The 21,174-nt window shown below is 34.2% G+C and overlaps 1 long non-coding RNA gene across 2 annotated transcripts; it reads left to right on the forward strand.

Moving 5' to 3' along the window:
- Positions 1-280: 280 nt before the first annotated feature.
- LOC116653393 (uncharacterized) lies at positions 281-19,518 on the forward strand. Of its 2 annotated transcripts, none has more exons than XR_014945270.1 (4): positions 281-419; positions 9,717-9,829; positions 11,146-11,251; positions 17,905-19,518. It is a non-coding gene; the product is annotated as an uncharacterized LOC116653393 (long non-coding RNA). The 2 variants fall into 2 exon arrangements; XR_004307104.2 differs by lacking the exon at positions 17,905-19,518 and adding an exon at positions 14,471-14,639.
- Positions 19,519-21,174: the final 1,656 nt, after the last annotated feature.

Genomic DNA, 21,174 nt, shown 5'->3' on the forward strand with positions numbered 1-21,174 from the left:
AAATTTCCTCTTTGTATAATCATAAATAGTTAAGAAATATATATTATATATATATGAAAAAACATATATAATAGTTTAAGAATGGTCAGTCTTGAGAACTACCTCTTCCTTTGGTACTGAAAGCTCAGGATTTGCAAAGAAAAAATGTTTAAATTTCTATATAGTCCATAAAATGTAGCATTCTTGGTTTCTTTCAAATAGAACACATATGAGTCATACCTTCTTTTATTATTTTATCTATTCTTAGAAACTAATTACTCCTCTTTATTTCCATGCAGACTATAACAGATAAACAGAGGGCAATGACAGTACTTGATGGAGGAAATTCTCAGCTACAAAACACTGTTTTTCAACATAACTGTCCTTATTCACTATGCATATTCTCCATCAGTGAAACAGCAAGCTGCAGTCTTCTTCAGGTACTTACTCTATATGTTTTTGTTAAATAATGTTGCTTATATACATGTGTGTGTGTATATATATATATGTATGTATAGTTTACGGTTTGTCCAGGACAAAGAGCTGATATTCAAAGAATCATAGAATCATAGAATGGCCTGGGTTGAAAAGGACAATAATGATCATCTAGTTTCAACCCCCCTGCCATGTGCAGGGCTGCCAACCACTAGACCAGACTGCCCAGAGCCACATCCAGCCTGACCTTGAATGCTTCCAGGCATGGGGCATCCACGACCTCCCTGGACAACTTGTTCCAATGCTTCACCACTCTCTGTGTGAAAAATTTTCTCCTAATCTCTAACCTAAACCTCCCCTGTCTTAGTTTAAAATCATTCCCCCTTGTCCTGTCACTATCCACCCTCACAAACAGGCATTCCACCTCTTGTTTAAACCCTCCCTTCAAGTACTGGAAGACTGTAATGAACCTCATAAGTTCTGAGCAGAGGGGGACAGTAAGAATAACCTTATTGTTTCAGGTTGGCTTGTGGTACTTTATATCAGCACTAGCTCTTTTTGCAGGGGTATGTTATCTGCAGCTGTTGATGTTGACTTGAACAGTTTAGGGGTAGGGATGCTCAGCTTCTGCATGATTGAGATCAGACAGAGTTATAGAGTTTTGATGAGGTTACAGAGGTATGTTAATGAAACACTGTGTTGAAGCTGGGTGGAAATGTCCCAGGCCCAGATATCGGCAGTTAATTTTGATATGGAATATGATAGTGGAAGATTGAGAATGGGATATAAAAGAATAAAAGGTTAACAGTATTTATTTTATTTTATTTTATTTTATTTTATTTTATTTTATTTTATTTTATTTTATTTTATTTTATTTTATTTTATTTTATTTTTATTTTTTTTATTTTTTTTATTTTTTTTTTATTTTATTTTATTTTATTTTATTTTATTTTATTTTATTTTATTTTATTTTGGTGTATTCAATCTGTGTTTGAAATACCTAAATTTATCATTCAGTTACTGTATTTACGCTCATTTTTGTGTGATATTATTCCCAGCATAGTTCAAGGTTAAAATGACACTTTATCAAACAAGAGTGAGTCATGTTGAAGGTGCTGATTTTTGACTAATTTCTGAGAGGCACAGGTTTTCTGCAGAATGCATTTCAGAGACCTCATCCAAATGGAAAGCATTATGGGATAATTGATTGTGTTTTGTTGTTGTTGTTTGCTTGTTTTAATCATGATTTAGAAAACATCTCAAATATTTAAATATTTACCCTTATCATAGAAACCACTCAGTACTGATTTTTTTGTATTTGATCTGATAGAGTTCACTCTAGTTTTCTACTTTCGCTTTCTCACATGTATCAGAACAGACCAGTGCCAAATAAATAGTTCTGTGCTTGATTTACTGATAACATGGACAGTGTTGCTATCTATATTTTAGTAAATTATGTTTTCTCAGGTATTCCAAGTATTGTGTGTGCACAGGCATGTGCACTATGTGTCTGTATGAATAGGATTCTAAAAATAAGCAAAGATTACAGGGGATCCATTACTGCCAAGTACATTTCCTTTGCAAATATTGATCTAATTGGAAAATTCAGTAACCACAACACAAATATTCAATTCTCAGATAAAGTAATAATATGGTTGAGTTTGTTTTTATAACTCAGACATTTAGATTGCTTGCCAAAAGTAAAATTAGAAAGTACCAAGGGTTAAAGAGAATATTGCTATATTAATTAGGAACAGTAATGTATAATTAAGAATTGTTTTAGAAATGTACATGTAAAGACAAAGGATTTTTATTTTTATTTTTTTTTTTTTGCCTAATAAAATGATTAATGGAGTTTTGTAGATAGCGCACTCAGAGCTATTAAATAATTGAATTTATATGCAACATAAATACGAGGTTGCCATGACATTATAGATCTCTCAAAGATGCTGTTGGTACCAAAACTGCTGCTATTAAGAATGTGTGCTCTAAATAGAGATTACATTACTGTTTTCCAGATGACAACAATGAATTTTTAGAACCTTTTAAATTAGTTTCTTAACACTTCTAACAGTAAAATGTCAAATCCAAGTAAATTAAATATAACAAAATGAGTTAGAAATGTGTGTATGCACACAAACACTAATAAGGAAGAGCAAGGTTCCAAGAAGCTCTGAGTACTACTTACAAAGCATTAAAAAATAGACTTAAATTGTCTTATTAAAAGGCAGGTTTTTTTCATTTCCTTCTGTGGAATTAGAACTTGGGCTGAGCAGGCATTCCTCTGGGGAAAAAAAAACAAAACAAAACAACAAAAAACAAAAGGAAAACAAACAAACAAAAAACCCCACACCAAACCTGTGAAGGCTCACTGAAGGCTTGAAATTGAAAAACTGAAACTTTCTGGCTTTAATTTAACATCCCTCTTGGCTAGAAATCAAATCTTTTGGGATTTTGTTTTACAGCAAAGCTGATGTCCCATAATGCTAGATCCAGGTAATCTCCATCAAGTTGTGGTGCCCTAGCTGGCACTCTGTTGCATGTCTGCTCACACCTGGGTAGCCTGTCTGGGTTTGTACCTTGGACATGTGGAAGCACTAAGGATAGTGAGCTAACTAGCTCCTTACTCCCAGCCTTGCTGAGGATGTCTGTGAGTGTGGGGACCCTCTCTTTTCCCACTAAGGGGCAGATCATCCTGTAAACCATCAAGGTTTCCTTGCTGTGTGTGGTAGAGCCACACCTGAGGTATAAAGTGGCTCAACAAAAGTTGCTTATAAGGAGCTCATAATCTTTTAAAAAGATGATGTTATTGGATGACCACCATTTAGGGGCGTCATCATGAAAGTTTCTACCAGCCTTGATCTTCAGTAGTTCTTGTATTAAATTCCTGAAGCTGGAAGCTAGAACTAAAATGATTCTTCCACTGAAGTCAGTTCTTTCTTTAGTGGCAGCTTAACAGGAACTTTGACTGCTGTTATGAGTACATCTCCTTGGAGAGATTTGATTTGGACATACAAATCACAGCAGCTACAGCTGAAGTCTTTGTTCTCTGACCGAGAGTTAATCCAAAAAGAGGCTTTTAACTTTATTTTTTTTCTTTTTTCTTGGAAGATCTATACCTACAAGACATGTACTCATTCATTGTCCTAGACACACAGGAACACAGTGAAGATGCAAGGCATATAATTTAATTAGGCTTCAGCTGTACAAACTCATCTGGGAAGGATCCAGCACTAATTCAAACACAGCAGGCCATGATTCTTCTCTAGTGGAAGTCTGGATTGCTTCCTGATTAATGTTGTTACCTGTTGTTACCAGGCCATTTCTTCACCTGTTGAAGAAATGGCCTGGTACCAAAAGCCTTGCATTCCACCAGGCTACTGGCACTTTTAATTACTGATACAACCTTTTCCTGTGTCAGGATGGAGAAGAGCAACAGTGGCCTCAGGAGTAAATTTTCTTTCTTGAGATATTAAAAAATTAAACCAGAACACTTTCTGGTCACTTGTCACTACCTTATTAGAATGCTTACCAGTGTTTCCCAACAATTGAAAATTAAAGCTGGACTATACCAAATTTGCTGCAGGGAGATTAGACCATAACTGAAACTAAAACAAAGATCCTACCACATCTCACTGGCAGCCTGAAGTCCATAAGCAAAAAATAGACATCTCCTTACCTGTCTACTTTTTCCATCAATGTAGCAGAGCAAGTAACTTCTAGGCTTATGTTTACTCCCAATAAATAAGTTACTTTGGTACTATAGTTTCCACACCCCTAGAGCTGCCTCTGTCTGAACTTTTAACCAAAGCAACTTGAATAGTGGCTGGTGTACTTAGTATTTGAACTGTTAACTGACATAAAATTCATGAAAATGTTCGGTTTTCTGGTTGCTTTCTTCTTATTATTATTACAGTTTTTGTAAAGGATAATGGAAGCTGGAGCAGATAGGTAGTTATTCTGAAAGAGACATGCTAAAATTTGCTAAAATTTGCCATGGCTTTGTTGAATTAAACAGAAATCTCTGTCTGAATTCAACACTCATAAACCTTCGACGAATTTAGGATTTTTATGTTGTCTTGGATTGTGACACCTTTTATATCTTCATGAAGAAAAACTCTCTCTTTCCTAAAATAACATAAAAACCTTTGCTTTACAGGAAACATTGAAAAGGAAAAGAGATATTTCCTTTTGAAAAAAAAAGTTTTAATTTAAGTAAGAGATAAGAAGGCTGTCATCCATTCAGTTAATGGAACTAACTCAGTGGAATTCCTGTAATGGGAATATTTGTTTTCTGCAGAATTTTAGTTTAGAAAATATTGAGATTCATTAGAGATAACATCTGGTCAGCACTAAGAAGACTGTCTCACTTCAAAAATGTCTTTTTATAGGAGACAATACAAAGGTATATATTTCAATTTGTAACTGGTTCTAAACAGGGGATAGTGAATTCATTTGTCAAGGGAAATAGCATATATATTCATTTCATCTCTTACTTCCCAAAGTTATAAGGATTTTGTGTATATATGAAAAGACACGGGCATACAGATTACTCTTGGCTTAATGCTTCTCTTTTTTTTTGTAGTCTTTCTCTTTTTTTTTTTTCCCCTTAACCCCCCCCCCCCCTTCCCCCCCCAACACTAGGCGTATTAATGTTTTGTATGTTTAGCCTCTAAAAGTGATGTAAAATTTAGATTTTTTTTTTCTCCTCAGTTTGCAGGATTTCTTTAGTCCAACACAACTGTAATTCAGTATCCTGCTTGTTGTCATTTACAAGATTTTTTTCCCTCCATATTCATTGTCACTGGTGTTACAAAATATGCTATATTTAACAGCAGAATCTTTTTCCCAAGCAGAAAATAACTGTATCTATATCTGGAATATACAGAGATACACATTCAGGAAAAACATTATCAAGAATGTTATTAAAATTTCAAAGCAAAACAGTTAAAATGTGGGAAATGCCAAAATGAAGATTTTTCATGCAAGTTTAATTGGCTTCTCCATGTATGTCATCTTCTTTAATTAGATGACTGTTCTTTATTTTTCAGTTTCAAAGCACATGCCTAGGGTGTGCGGCGCTCCTCACTGCAGATATTCACAGTTTGGTCAGCATCATCCAGTAGGCATGAAGGCTGATGCTGACAGAGAAATCAGGAGCTACAGCTTTGCATACAGATGTAAGACTCTCACTTGGGGAGTCCTGCAGTTCTGTGAGAAGTTGAGAAATTCAGTGGGTAGCCTGGTGTATTGTCAGGGGACTCCCACCAGCAAGGCTGGGTGCACATAAATGCATGTGTCTCTGAGGGAAGTCTATTTCACCTACTTCAAGGTCTGTCAAGGTTGATAACAATGACAGTCGCCACCAGAGAACAAAAAGCAAACAACTCCAGTAGAGAATTTCTAAGCCATTTAATACTGTTCTCATTTTAGAGGTGTAGAACTGAGATGCTGAGAAATTAACTTTTTGCACAAAAGTTAGTAAGTCACAGAACATGAATTCACAGAAGTGAAACTTCATTTTTAAAGAGCTGACCTTCTTGTCTTCCAACGTAAGCATAAATAGTCTGCAGTTCCAAAAAATCTCTACCTCTCAGAGTAAGCATCCTGAAAAATGAATCAATGCAGCTCTATGAAAACTTGGATTCATATACTTGCTTAGTATTAAGTAGCAGCTTCATGGATTAAAGTCCAGTTACCTAATACCAGTGTTTGGAAATATTAATATTTTCATTAGCACAGAAGTCTTCCTGTAGATAATCTGGTCAGTAATTTCCTATTTTCCTTTGTGTGCACTTGTTAATACTGCAGAAGTAAGTATATTTTTCCACTGAGACAAAAAACTGTTTCCTAGTTAATGAGGGAAAGCAATGACTCTTGAACCTTGTTATATTCCAAAATCTGAAACAGACATTTACTGTCTTCAGTTAATATCTCTCTTACTATCTCCTGGCTGCTCATGCTCTTGCCTTCATCCTGCCTATGATTTCTGCTGCCTTCCTTTGTTCCTGGCAGCACTGTGTTTAGATTCCAGACCCATCCTTTTCCTACTTCATTCCTTACTTAAGTTTGCACAAACATATATAGATTCAAAATAAAACCTTCTTGATTTACAGTGAAATAGAATTTGCTAAAATTCAATAGGAATGGATAAAATCTTCATAGCAATTTTCTTCTTCACTAATAATTTCTCAAAGCAATATTCAAATGCTTTTTTCCAGTTCTAATCCATATCCGTCAATTTTCATACTAGAACTATTGCTTTGTGAGCTTTTTATTTATATTTTATATGCCTCTTCCTGAAGCTAACTTACCAAAAAGACAACTATGGAAATACATGAAAAACATATGTGAGCATCTTTTTAAAGAGTACCTTATATTCATTGTCCCTTTTTATGGTAGAGAGGAAATTCCTATGTAATTTTGATATTTACTAAATGATACAAGAACAGTAAAGTTTTGGTGTTAATACAGTTTGCTATAAAGTCGTGGCATACGCTGCATTGTAAAATAGGATCTATATATATTCTTCTGCAATTTATTTCAGAACACCTATCAATCTCCCACTTATAACAAGGAAACTTTGATTTACCCTTCAGTAGAGGGTGAAGAGAGGAAAAGCAAGTAAGTTTGGACAGTTTTTTTCTGTTTTGTTTTTCCTTTTCCAGAATAGCTTTAATAACTGATATCTTAGATACAGTGGACTCATTATTTTGATTAAGATAGCACTTACCCTGAGGTATTTTGGAAATGCACATATTTATGTGAAATGGATGAAATAATTACAAGTATTTCTAGTCCACATGCACAGGGAAAGGTTTTGGCAGATAACCAGTTCTAAATTTCCCAGAAAAGAGCAATAGTCACAATCCAGTTAAAGAAAGAAAGATATGCTTACCCACCCTAAGGACCTGGACTTGTCAAAGATTCAAAAAACAAACAAGCAAAAACACACATACACACACACACACACACACACACACAAAACATCCTTATGGCAGCCAGACTTTAATGAGATTTAGGAAGAGGTGGAACCAGGTTCCACTCCTTCTAATCACATAGGTGAATTTCCTCTACCTGTGGTCCCAGGGCTGTCCGTGTCCCTTCATCACATGCTCAATCATTGGTTCAGGCAATTCCCATACAGTGTGTAAATTCACATTTGGATAATGCTGAATCCTTCCTTCAATTAGGGTATATTACTAATTCATTTGAAGTGAGCTTTTTGTTCGTAAATAAAAAATTAAGGTAACAATAAAATAAGTCTAACTTCTGTCTCTTAAAAATTATGCATTGCAATGTTTCGCAAGTAAATATTAAACCTACGCGTAGAAATAAAGAACTGTTAGATGCATGAATTTCATATATGCACATGTGTTTTTATGTCAGGATAGAGCATTAGATAATTCTGAATGAAAATGTCCTAATCAATCCTAAATTGAGGACAGAGGAAAATCAGAGGAAATAAAGAGCAAAGGTATGTGCTGTATATTCTTCAATTTTTAAGATCTCAGTAATGACCTAGCTTTACAAGGAATACTTTCCTTCACTCAAAATCTTGCCTTTGAAGCTTTGTGAAATCTCACATCATCATCTTGTTTACTTCCAATCCCATGCCAGCTCCCAAAGAAATTAACAAAGATGATATTCTGGATTGTAGGGTGTAAATTCAACCTGCTTCCTGCTTTAGGTTTGCAGATTCTTTTCTGCACCTGTTTTTCTTTCCTCAAGAAAAGCAGTAACATACTGTTTATAGCTGCTTGCTATATATCTGCAAAGGAGGATTAGCAAAACCAGTTGATAGAGCTTTTTTTTTCATAGTTTTTTTTGGTCCTCATTATTCTTGTATCTACTTTGAGCTTGTGCCAGAAGTATACAATAGAGTTATATGCTTGTCAGACAAACTACTATAGTACTTTGTGAAACAGTTCTAAGCAGGATTATCAAACTAGGACTCGTGACTAAATCTTTAACTACTGTTTTACTTGTACTAGCCAGAAAAATCAGGAATTATGTTTTATGAGAGTGGATTCAATTCTGATGAGATGAATCTTGGTGTTTACTTCAGAAGGCTCACTGCCTTTTTATAAGCAGACATACAACATATTTGAAACATTTAGAATCATTTCCTTCCCTTTAGAAATAAACTTTGCTGCTGAATTCTCTTATTCAGAAGTCAATTTATGTAAATGACAATTCTGTATGGTAGAGATAAAACAAAACAAACAAACAATTTCATACCTTTTGACAGAATTTCTAAATGAAATAACTGGAATAGTTATACTGAAAAATAGAGAAAAGTAATACATGCTTACCTTTTAATTCTTAAAGTTTCTCTGTAAGATCCTGCTTAAAACTGCAGGAGTAAATTTCACACCCCTGAAGTTTTAAATCATGTTTTTGCCTCTAAAAAATACCAATTTTTTGAGCTGTTTTTCATTTACATAAATAAACTCTTGGGCAGTGACTAAACCCTTATTTGTTTTTGGATCAAAGCTTGCTTTTTGAGGGATTTCTTGTGATAAGACTGACTTATCTAGGAGATGAGAGGTGCATGTGGCCATGTGGCAGTCAGCATCACTGTGTAGACAATTTTACATTTGAAAGCATTCTTTGGAGCTGTTTACCTTTGGAAGAGAGTGCTCAGGACTGTTTACTGACAGATGATCTGGTCCATGACCAAAAAACTCCAGCTTGCTATGGGAGATTGGAAGATAATAACATTGTATCCTGTGAAGGCAAGGTACAAGTTGATGCCTCCATACTCTCTCTTATCTGCTGGCAAGGCCCAGAAGATGGGAACAAAAGGAGTTCCTGCTGAGATCCAAAAGCCAGAAGCTGGCACTCCAAAACTGCTGACTCAACCATTTTGGACTTATCTATAAGTTTGTACTGCCACTGGAAAGCATCATTGTTGTCACCACAGACACAGTCGTCATTAACTGAACAACATCTGATGACCCACCACTACTGCAGTTCAATGACTGAACTATGAACCATGGTGGACCCAGGGTGGTGATTATCTCCTTCTTTCTTCTGACAAAGACTCCTTGCTTCTATTACCTATCTTTTCTATCGCCCTTCTTCCCTTCCCCGTCTCCCTGAAAAACTAGGATTTGTAATAAACTGGTTGGGCTAGCATTTGACCTGTTGTGTCTTAATCTGGCAGGCAGGTATACATATACAAATATATACAATACAACCATACATACATACATATATATATCATACATTATATACATACATATTTTATATGTATAAAATATATATGTGTATATACATATACAATTTCTTCTTCTCAGGACTGCTCTCAAGTCATTGTCTGTCCAGCTTTTACTTGTGCTTGGGATTGCCTCAACTGGGATTGGTGACCAGCTTGTCATGCAGAACAGTGTCAAACACTGCACAAGTCCAGGTAGGTGACATCAGTTGCTCTTCCCTTAACCACTAATGCTATAACTCCATCATAAAAGCTCATCAGGTTTGTTAGGTATGATTTGCCCTTGGTGAAGCCATTTTGGTTACCAGCAGTCACCTTATCTTTATTTTCAATGTGCCTTAGTAGGGCCTTCAGGATGATCTACTTCACGTTCTTGTCAGGCACAGAGGATATCATTTTGTGTAAACCATAGCTGAAAGAGGTTAGTAGAGAAAAGAAATATCTTAATCAAGCCAGCTGATAACATTTGGGAAAAAAAATGCAGAAAGTTTTTCAGGAACACTAACTCATTTCCCTTATCCACAACAGTGAAAGTATGTATTGATAACATTTTCTGCATCAGAAAATAGCCTACGTGATCTCTTTATTTGTAATAAACCAGGTTGTAGGTGGTAATATAAGGAATTGATCAAACTAAAACATACAGTCAGTGATACAAGTTCTATGTATGTAAACTAGTTTAAGTTAATTATTCCAGTTACTGAATGCAGAAAGGACAAAATGCCTCTTTTTTTTTTTTTTTTTTTTTTTTTTTTAGCCCTGAGCAATACAGAAACATGCAAATTCAGTCAAAGCGGTCTAGTCTTAGCATAGCAAAGATTTCAAAACTTCCATTCCATTTATCTAGTCATACCAGGTTTCCTCACCATGAGCCAAGAATAGTAATGAAAATAAATGTCACTTTCTTTTTTTGTCATGAAATGAACACTGACTACCCTGGTCACTGCTGAAAAGACTGCAAGAGAGTAAGGTCATTAAGTATATCTTGGGTATGATATCATATCTTCAAAATTACATTATTGCTGCTGCCTAATCCTTGAGATGCTTAAAACTAAAGGAATGGCTCTTCATTTGTTTGGTCTCCTCCAAAATTGATGTGCTGGTGGCACCTGGGTGTGAGAACATGATTATGCAAAAGGTAACAACTCAGATTTCTAAGATCAGGCTGATGAGTACTTCATTCTTGTTTTCTGATGAAGATGAAAAATCCATACTGACAGAGCACCTCTGGTGAGGATAGGCTAGTATGTGCTGTTCTGCTTTTTAAAATATTTTTATTTTATTGTACATGAATGTTCAAAAGTAGACACACGGTAATAGTCCTTTTGTGGTGTCACATTCATAAGGGAACAGCAGAAGTCAGATGAGAGCAACATCTTTATTGCTCATTTGATGCCAATTTATAATGCGTTTAGCAGTGGAGACCACCACCTTATGTTTTAAATGCTGATGGGAATGAAGCTAAGCTTATGATTTGCTGTTGTTATTTACAGTTTCTTATTTTATTTCAGGCAAGTGTTTAAGGAAGAGTAAATTAACTGGAAGGTCACAATGGAAGGCAATCCTGTGGCAATACAGCTGTCATCACTAACAAAAAAGCTCAAGATCCTGGCAGAAGTGAGTAGCCCCAGGGAGCCCATGGGCAGTGTGTGCTCTGTGGCAGGTGCAGCATCTACTCAAGGGATGTCTGCCTAGCCATGCTGAGCAGACTCTGCTGAACATGTGGAGACCTGATAATTTTAACCCAGATTAAAATGTACACCCACCTGTGATGTCTAGGAAACTGTAATGTAAGTATTTTAACAAATAGTAGAATCCATGATATAGAGTTTTGCTTGGAAGGATTTATCTTCACTATTAATGAAAAGCTTTTTACTGCCTACTACTTCTGTGTTGTTTGTTTTTTAGTTAGTTTGTATTTTTGTGTTCGGATAATTTTAGATATAAACAGTGGAAATCCTGAAAGGGCATGTGAAATATGTTGTGATACAACTATCATCTATTCTTTTACTCTAACACTTCAGTACTAGATTTCAAGATATGTAGTGGGAGCAAGCATGCAAGACTGCAGATGTTATTTTTCCTTGTTTGCCTTTGTGCATGTTCCTTCACTTAAGCTGTGAGCTTTGTCAACAAACAGTGGTTTTCTGTTTCTATTGCTATTTACTGCTTGAACAGCTTTTTTTTTTTTTTTTTTTTTTTTCCCCTCTAAGGGAAAAACCGCATAAAAAACCCCAATGCAACAATAACAAAACAACTAAGCAACAGCAATAACAAAAGAAAACCCTAAATCTCAACTGAAAAAACAAAACCCCAAATCTTTGTTTCCCAAGACAGATTGTTGCCATTCTTACTTTTTCCAAAAACTGGTATTGACTAGCACAGATAGGAACCAAAATACAATTTTTAATTCAGCAGGAATGCCATACAAATGCTTACTACCTCTCTGAGGATACTTAATACATACTTAATATTGGTTCTATTAATAACGGTTTGGAAATAACAGTGCTGTAATAAGTAAAGTCATAAATGCTGGCTTAATAATTATATGGTACCATTTAGGTTATGGGTTTTATGGAATCTGCAGTTATAATGTTATGAAGAATTGCACAGCTCTTTAATTGCACAATCTTTTAAATTATGCAGTCCATGAACACGTGTTTTTTTTCTAATGCTTAATACAGAAATTAATTTTATATCCCCATAGTTCTGGAAACCAAAGTCATTCTTATAACAAGTGTCTTGAATTTTTTAATTTCATTTTATTTATTTATTGTAACGACTATGTTCTTTTTTTTTTTCTTTTTTTTTTCCCTTTTTTTTCCTATTTTTTTTTTTTTCATAACTAAGTTCTGAAAATAGTTACATGCAAGATTACACTTAGGTTTAGCTTTCAGTCTAAGCTTTCTACTGCTGAGGAATCACACACTGTTTTTGTGGAGAAAAGCAGGGAGTGAATTAATTGCTACTACCTAGGTAGCAGCATGTTATACTAAATGCATATCTGTGGATTTCCAAACAGAAGGCAACTTCTTGGGTTAGAAATCTGGGATTCATTTCTTGCACAATACAACCTCTAGGGGGAGCTCCCTGCTTCACATGAGTATTTCACGGGTTGAAGCTCAGTTTATACTTCTTTTTCATTTAATGACCAAATTCCAACAGTGTAGTAAGCCCAAGAGTGCACAAATATCTTGTTTTAATGGTTACTGTTTTTACACGCTAGGAGTTCCAGTAGATTTGGAGAATGAGTGAACATCCACTGGTGCACTGACACTGAAATGGCAGTACAAAGTGTTACAAACATAAGCCAGCAGTGTCACAGATGAAGAGTACCAGCATAATTTGGAGGGTTTCTGCCTTGAGATGTCATCTGATGTATTATGGCTTTCATTAACAAAAACCAAAAAGGCTTATTTTAGCTCAGATATCTAGATGGCAATTGTTAATAGTTCATAAATCAGCAAGTGTAGACTTCAATTGAAAAAAACAAGTTTCTACATTATTATATGTGTTTTCAGATATGAAATATAGGCTCTAATATTTATAAAAAGTATGTTTATTTGTTTTCTTTTCTATAAATTTTTACCTGTGATTGGTGAAGTATTAATTCCATGGTATGCCAGTTTTGTATAGTTAATTTCCATTAGAAGCATAAAAAGAGACAAAGAGGATAAGAAGTCAGCCTAAAGATGAGCTCATGCACCCTTCTGGGAAGGAAGATTACCATTAATCAACAAAATCTGCTTCACATTGAAAAATATATTCTGCATTGCTAAGCAATTAAATGTTTGTTGTGTGTTTGGCATACATTTTTGGTCACAATACAAATATTTGCATCTAAAGGGATGCTTTATTTCCAGTGTATGGAAGGGAAAAGGAAGGTGGACAATATATTTTCCTAAGATTCTCTTCTTCTTTGCCTCATTATCAATGTATACATAGAAATGCTTGCATATTACTGGAATAGTGACATGGAGGAAAATCTACTTTTTCCTTGGGAAAAGAAAAGAATCTAAATACAAGTAATAGTTCAACTCAAGTTTTATACTTCACTAAGCCTGGATGATGATTTATTTAGTCTGTAGGTGATGGAGAAGAAAAATCACTGAAAGTAAGCTCAAGCTTGAAGAAATGTATTGACAAGAGGAAAAAAAAAAAAAAAAAAAGAGGAAAGATTGCAGAATAATGATGCCTAGATTGACTTTCCTCCACTTTAATGGTTATGGCCACCATGCATTCTCAATCACAGTCCTCAGCAGATGAAGAAAAATTCTTTTGCTCTGAATTCACTGATCTGTAATCTCAGTATAATTTACTCACAATCTAAGCATGTATTTTCTAGGATTTGAAATCATCCCTATGATTCACTTCTGTGTTATTTTTCTTCACTGAAATATTAACCAAGTTTTTTAAAAAGTTAAGGGTAGAAGAAATGCCCTTGAGTGAGAAAACAACAACAGATGTCTGATCATTCCATGGGAAACTTATTGTCATTCATTTTAAATCTTTTATTAATGTCATTTAAAATAATTCAGAAGATGTAAAAATTGAAAAATGTCATTTGATTGAGAAATTTATAAAGTAGTTGAAAATGGTATCAGGATTTTGCTAGCTGAAATACATATTTTCTGCAAGTATGAAGATGTTACATCTGGAGAGAAAAACACACTGATGTTTTCATTGTTTGTATGTATATGTTTATACAGAAAAGCCATTTCCCTGCCCTAAACTGGAATATGAAACTACTGCAATCTAAGATGCTAAGTCAGTAATGTGTGTAACATTGGTTAATGCCTTCAAGGAATCACAGTAAATTAATGTGACTTTCTGCAGGTAACAACGCAACGTGCATTAGAGGATCAGAGACAAATTAGGATCAGAAATCAAGCAAATTGATGAAATTTCCTCTAGCAAACAGTTCTTGGAAAATAAATAATTAATGATGTAACCAAGATATGTAATGGATATTCTTTAAATCTAATAATAAACTTTTTCATATTAATTTTCCTATTTCTTTTCAGGATTTTTTCTTTCTTTCAGTGTAAAATTTTATTAGTCATATTTTATAAATATTGAATGTAAAATTTTTTTTCTCTGGGCTAAAAATAACAGGCTTGGCTTAGAAGACCACACTGAGATTTGTATTAAGAGATAGTCTAGAGTTCAATTATACTTTCTGTCTTTATTGATAGTATCTTTCAGTTATTTATGTTGGTTGTTAAAGTGTTTACATTGATTTATATGTTTCACTTCTTTATAAACCCCCCCTTTTTTTTTCTTGGTGAGATACTGAAGGACCTCTCAAAGAGATGAAGATTACTTTCATTTTTCTGCTTTTATCTTCCTCTACAAAAGATGGTAATTTAAAATTAATATTAGGAATTCTACCATTAGTTCTGTGAGTTCTTTCTATAAATGTTTTTTTTCTCCTAAATCTGTTAGTCTTTTCATGAAAAATACCACAATATGTTACCTGAGTATGTCTGTTATGTTGACATCCATTAAGATCTAAAGAGAATGTTTGTGAAAGGTTGGGTGTGGACATCAGGTCTGCTCTTAGTCTTTGTATTTTGCCTTAATGAAGGTACCAAAGTCTTTTCATGAATTTCATTGTTTCCGTACTTCTTATTTGGAAAAGAGGACTAAATGTTTCTGTATATGTCAGGATGAATAAATAACCATTGCATATTCATGTGCTTTCTTGCAACCACATTCTACATGTTATTTAAACCTTGATTTCTCATAACAGTGGAGAGCAAGGATGGGATAAACTCAACTTTTTTTTTACTGATTTATTCCAAATCTCGATAAACACATCCTCCAAAATTGTTGTGTCTTCTGAGCTCAGCTGTGGAGATCAGACTGCAGTAGTAGTTTTGTAACAAATCTTTGGTGACAGCCTTTCCTGTCCTATTGCCTTGAACACCCTAAACAGAGGTGGTATATTAGGTACTGGATGATCAAATCATATGACAGGATAGAGAACATGGGCTATTTTTTGTATCATCACCCTTAGAGAGGTAGAGTTTCAACAAACTGCATTTTGCTGTCTTGAATCACTCAGAAAGAAGGGAGATGATGTGCTCTTGTTTACTACAGACCAAATAGAGTATTTTCTTACATGTACATTAAGCAGGTGAAAAAAGCAAATATGATTTAAAACTTCACAAAACATTTGCAACATGAAACAGATATCAAGCTAGTTTTGAGGGATGCCTGTTCCTGAATATCATGTATTGTTTCCTTTTATGATACTTGATTTAAACAAATATGTAGCTCGTTAAATTAATTTTTATTTTATTAGAAACACAGAATTATGTGGAAAGCTTAATACTATATATTGGTTGGGGGGAAAAAACATCCATATACTGCCATTAAAACTTTCTTAGTGTAGGCTTCCATTTTCCTAGTTATTTCTTCACTAAAAAAGAATAAACTGCATTAGAACCCTTCAATGCACTTCAATAGAACAACTTAATAGGTGTCTTTTTACCTGGATTATCACCAAATGCGTATTGAAATCATGTTCCTTATGAACTGAAATTTCATCTTTGCTAACAAAAGGGAATGATAGAGCCTCTTAGAATTTAGCCAATTGTATGAAGCCTCATTCTATCTGAACACTAGACTGATGAAATAATTTATATGACACTCTCACGTCAATATTTAAAAATATTTGAAAATAACTGTAATTTAAGATCATGATAGAAAGTCAACAATATTTTATTTTTCCTTTTAATGATATCCTAAAAAAAAAATAAAAAAAAATCCCTAAGGAGATAAGCTTATTTAGTTTTGGTTTTAGTGTAGTCCTTGTATTATATAAAGACCCTAGATCTAATGATTAAACTATAAAGTGTTATAACTTTCATTAATTTCAACAGTTCAGTTCTATCTATTGCCAGTTTCTTTGCCACCAAACTGCAGCTTTCTAGAATTACTAAATGAGTGACTAAAAGCGTGTCACAAAGGCATTCACGTAGCTATTAATTACAAAGAAAGAGTTCATAAATAACACTGAAAAGGACTTGAAAGAACATGATTAAAACTAATGAGGATAAGTCCAAAAATTGAAGGTTAGCAAAGAAAATTAAGTTCAGTTTTCATATTCATTTGGTAAATGTTGCCACTTGGGCTGCTACTACACATTAGACAAATGAACTTTTGTTCATATTTAATGTAAAAATCAATGACAAAAAAAACCAAAAGCAAGCAAACAAACAAACAAACAAAAAAAAAAAAACAAACCAAAAACCAAGAAGTAGAGCAGTTACTGAATGGGATTTCTGCTTAGGTTTGTGTTAGACCAATGTTTTGTATTCTCCGAAAACATTCAATCCATTTAAAACTGATTTTTCTATTTTCCTGACATTTTCTGCTTTGTTCATTTGATTCTAGATCAGTTTTGCACCAGAAAAGATGACAAAGGAGCAGTTTTGGCCAAAGCAAAACCTCAAGGTTTTTAGGCATGTGCAGGATTTTGTAGATTCCAAATATGAGATGTATATGTTTTTGGAAAAAGAGAGGGAGGATGTATGATCCATACTGGAGATGAAACATGTTATTTGATCATTATTTGACCTGTATACCTTCACAGCTCAAACTGTAATGATAAACAATAATGAATTTTAGAGTAGTGAGAAAATACGACAGATAGCCTTTAAGAAAGTTTGCTTGTTTTTGAACTTCTCACAAATACAAGTTGAACATGAAAATTGTGTTCCAGGAAAGAGGTATAACCTTCAAAATAAATGTAGTTAAGCTTATTACTTTACTACATTTATAATTATCCAATAGAATCCAAGTTTAAAGATCAAACTTGTTTAATCTGCAAGTAGCTGATAGTAGAGCTAAAATGGTAAACTTTATGTAAGATAAATTTTATTAGATCACTTTACAAGGAAAGTTATGTATAGAATTTACAGTAGTTGAAAACTACACATCAGATTGTGTGAAAATAGCAAATAGGATGTAGATAAGATAGAAGTATTTTAAGTGAACTACTTGATAACCTCATTTGTTCTCTTTCCAGCCCCTTTTCCAACAAAATTCAGCACTGTTAGCTTTTAATTAATGAAACACTTCTTTGGCAGCAGTTTGTGGCCAGAACTGTATGGTTTTGCTTTCTCTGGTTTCATAGGTTCTCAGATAAAAATATAGTAATGTCTTTTTTTTTTTCTTTTTTTTTCTTTTTTTTTTTCTTTTTTTCTTTTTCTTTTATTTTTTTATTATTTTTTTTTTTCTTTTTCTATCTGGATTGTCTCCAGTTAGAATATAAATGGACAGCAGTTTAGAACAAAGTCTTCAAACAGAGGTCCAGGCTTCAGTCAACAGAATGATTTTGATGTGTAGCAGTGTAACTTGAAGGACAGACACAAACTGGGGATTTCAAAGGACTGGGAAAGGCCACAGCTGGGAGAAGGGACTTAAAGGCAAAAGAGACTGAACAGAAGGATGAACTGAGGAGGTGAAGAGGATAATAGCTCTGCAGAATATAATACAAAGTGAAAATTGAATTGAATCCACAGGAGATGGAAAGCGACACTGGAATAATAAAAGTATACTTACTACCTGTGCACTACCAAGTCTGATGTTAAAACAGGAGCAGTTCTTTCAAAATAAAACAAATAATAATGATAATAATGATAATAATGATAATAATGATAATAATAATGATAATAATAATAATAATAATAATAATAATAATAATAATAATAATAATATGTTTGAAGGCAAAGTGAGAGTTTAGAGAAAAACTTTGTGGATTATAATCAGAAAGGTTAGAAAATATGGTAGAGAAAAATAAAAAGGAAGTCTCTAAAGTAATATAATTGTAAAGGCTGACAGCCTCCTACCAAACTGAAGAAGATAATGTACATATGGAGTTATGTATTTTTAAGCATGTTGGACAAATGTAACACTTCAGGAGGCAAAACTAGTGGATTTCTTTGTAATATCACTGACTGTGAAGAAATTTTGAAGGGACACTAAGCTTTTCTGACAGAATATTGTAGGCAAAATAAAGCAAAAGAACAGCGCTTAAAAAGTTATGTGGCTGATTTTAAATGTCACTATTATTTTAAGTAGACCAAAATACAGAGATACTGAAAGAGGGTGACACCAAGTATACGAAGTTAAAATACTACTCACTCTTGATCCTTTTACTTGATTAACTTGATTAGATAGCTGAAGCACTTCTCCTGTGAAGAAAGGCTAAGTGAGGGTCTGTTTAGTCTGGAGAAGGCACCAGAAAGATCTCACTGCAGTCTTTTCCAGTACTTAAAGGGATCTTATAAACAGGAGGTAGACTGACTTTTTACACTGGTAGATAATGATAGGAGAAGAGGGAATGGTTTAAAACTAGAAGAGGGGAGATTTACTTTAGATTTTAGGAGGAAACTTTGTACTCAGAGGCTGGTGAGGCACAAGAGCAGGTTGTCCAGAGCATGCTCCATCCCTACAAAAGATCCCTTCCAGCCTAAACCATTTTACAATTCTACAGGTTTTTCTTCTTTACAAGGTGCCTTGCTTTTAAAATGACTTGTTGACAATATGAAGATGTTGAAAATGTCACAATAAAAAGCAAATTTCTACTTTGAGCCTACCTAATCAATCTACTTGCCCTTTTCTTTCCTGCTTTATTGCTGTCTACATCCCTGAAGTTCATAGTACTAAAAAAAATGTTTGTCTTCTGTAGGCTCTGAAAACTGTGAATCTCAATCACATTGCTATTGGTGGTTTAGCCTTCATAATGTTTATAAATATTTAAAAGCGAGTGCCATTAGAGTAATTAGTGGTATATGCTCCAGTCATTTCACATGTAGACTCTTGCTAAGTTTTCCTGTTTAATAATTGACACCTATAATATATTTAAATAAATAAATAACGGTTATACAAACTCTATATTGTATTGACTCTCTGTTCAAGTCAGTTGTACTACCTTCAGAATTTAAAAGCTAAAGCATAGAATCCAGCTTTTTTAGCAATATGCTAAAGGTATATGTGTTAAAATGCATAAGAATGTCTACAAATTATTTCAAGTTCTGCAGTTAATCTGCCATTCACAAGTTATTAATACTATTGATTATAGGACTCCTCAGGCTTTTATGCAGGTCAGTAACTTTGTATGGGTGAACAAACAGCTTTCTTAGTATTCACTTATGCACTACAAACTATGAAGACTGCGTTTTGCTGATTGCTGCAGTGATGGTAGACATTTTTGCTGACATGTTGGATTTTTAGGGGTATTTGTAGCTGGTGTAGTGAAGCTAGGTATGAAACCAGGACAGAGTAACCTGAAATGTGGATGATATTACCATCTTGATGAATGGATGTATTCTGGTGAGATTTCAAAAGTCTTTGCACATTTTCTATGTGAGCATGCTATATTTCCATACAGTGCCTGTGGAAGAAAGCAGGAATTAGTGAAGAATTAGTGTTCAGGTGCCATAACACCAATATCATGCAAAATGATAATCTTTTCCATTCATCCGGTCATATCTGAATCCACTTTGGTTTTTAAACATGCTTTCAGCATGTTTTTGAACAACCTCATGTAGCATTCAAACTTACCAGAGTCTGGTGCATGATAGGGGATATGTTTAACCCACTCACTCTGGCCCAGGCATCCACAAGTGAATTTTTGAAATGAGTCCCATTATCATGTCCCTGTGGTACAAGCAAAAAGCATGTTGGGAAAAGACGCTTGGGTACTTCCAGATTCCAGAAACGGCAGACCTCTCTGTGGAACTGTTTTTGCACAGGGTGGGTGATGGAAAAAAATGGGGACGTCTAGTGTATACCACAAGGGGATCTGAATGCTTGGGGAGTGCAGTTAATAATACTCATTAATTATGGTTTGCATGTATACAGTACATGATGTGATGACCTTGAATACCAATATCATTAAACCATGACACCAGAACTGATGAAATTTGAAAAAAGGAAGAATCCATTTGAAATACAGAAGTTATGCTTCATTTTCATGAAATAGGGACTGAATAGTGACTGAACCAAAGCACTTTTTTTTGTTTCTTTGTTTGTTTCCAACCCCCTCCCTCCTTTGAACTCTTAACGGGCTGACTGGACTACTAGAACATCATCTATTCTCAAACCAAAATTTAATACATATTCAAACTGTTTTAAACAACTATATTTCTAGTTAAATTTCACGTAAAAACAAAACCAGACAGGACTGAAACAACAATAAAATTTCTATAGAGATGCCATAGAACATCTTGGAAAACATTTTCCTGCAAGCTAGAGGAAGGAAAAGTGGGAAAAGAAAGAAAAGAAATAGCAAACAACAATATTACTAAAAGTTACAAATTTCAAACACATTTCTTTCCAGGCAACTTAATTCTAGTTTTGAAACTGTTAAGGAGCCTAAACCACATGGATTTTCAATATCTCTTAGGTCTCAGTTACATAGAGATGTTGCTTCAGGGCCATATGTTACCAAGCCTCAGCTGCTATGCAGTAATTGCCTTCATTTACAATAACTGCTATTTAGTCTGTAGCAAATGCACAGTGTTCTT

The sequence above is a fragment of the Coturnix japonica genome, chromosome 4, assembly GCF_054131305.1.
Source record: "Coturnix japonica strain WE chromosome 4, WE-NBRP24, whole genome shotgun sequence".
NCBI lineage: Eukaryota > Metazoa > Chordata > Aves > Galliformes > Phasianidae > Coturnix > Coturnix japonica.